The following is an 859-nucleotide window of genomic DNA, read 5'->3' on the forward strand; positions in this document are numbered from 1 at the left end:
CTGGGATCTTTTGAGCTCTGCTCTACCCCTCACACGTGGGGGATAGAGTGGGCTCAGGGATCCTCAGGTCGATTGTGTAAATATTGTATATTAGATTTTAACATTGTCTAGAGTCTATTATTTTATCATTATGTTATTTTATTTATTTATTTTTCATACAGATAGTTTGATTATGTTCATCTTGTCTATTCTTTTGTTTTTATTTTTGTTTTATTATTATATCGTTTGTTAAATTTTTATTTTTATTTTAGTATTTATCACTATTACCTATTGCCCACAACTGTGTGGCAGATTGTAATATCTAAAAAAAACAAAAAAAAACACAGCTTTCTTTTCCGGACAAGTATAGCATCATTTATCCACTTTGTGGAGTCAGTCTGATTTCTTAATGAACTATAAATTGTATACAAAAATCTTTATTAGCACCGTAATCTATTGTTCTCTTGAGTACGGTGATCCTTTAAAATATTATAAGTTAATTTTTAATTTACGAATTGATTTGCAAGACAGTGACAATAATTCATGAATGCAATTGATAAAATACAAACTCGATAACTATGTAAAGTTCCACTATTAACGTATTCAGTAAGATAAACCTACAACCAATAAATTCGAGATAGAACATGGGTAGTGAAATTTTATTAGAGCTCACTTGGTCCCAGTCTTTAGAATAAACGGGAATCGAACATCGTTCATAAAGTACCTGATAACAGGAAGCCGTTATGACTTAACAACTATCTCCTTAAACGACTGTTAATATTTAGTTTATTATTTTATCATTATGTTATTTTATTTATTTATTTTTCATACAGATAGTTTGATTATGTTCATCTTGTCTATTCTTTTGTTTGTATATATT

General features: G+C 28.5%; 1 protein-coding gene across 1 annotated transcript in view; it reads left to right on the plus strand.

The window, feature by feature from the left end:
• nvd (neverland) overlaps positions 1–859 on the plus strand; it is a 35,051-nt gene that overhangs the window by 18,057 nt on the left and 16,135 nt on the right. The gene's annotated exons all lie outside the window — the stretch shown is intronic.

Source organism: Halyomorpha halys, unplaced genomic scaffold (assembly GCF_000696795.3).
Source record: "Halyomorpha halys isolate HHAL.00 unplaced genomic scaffold, Hhal_1.1 Scaffold682.1, whole genome shotgun sequence".
Classification (NCBI taxonomy): Eukaryota; Metazoa; Arthropoda; class Insecta; order Hemiptera; family Pentatomidae; genus Halyomorpha; species Halyomorpha halys.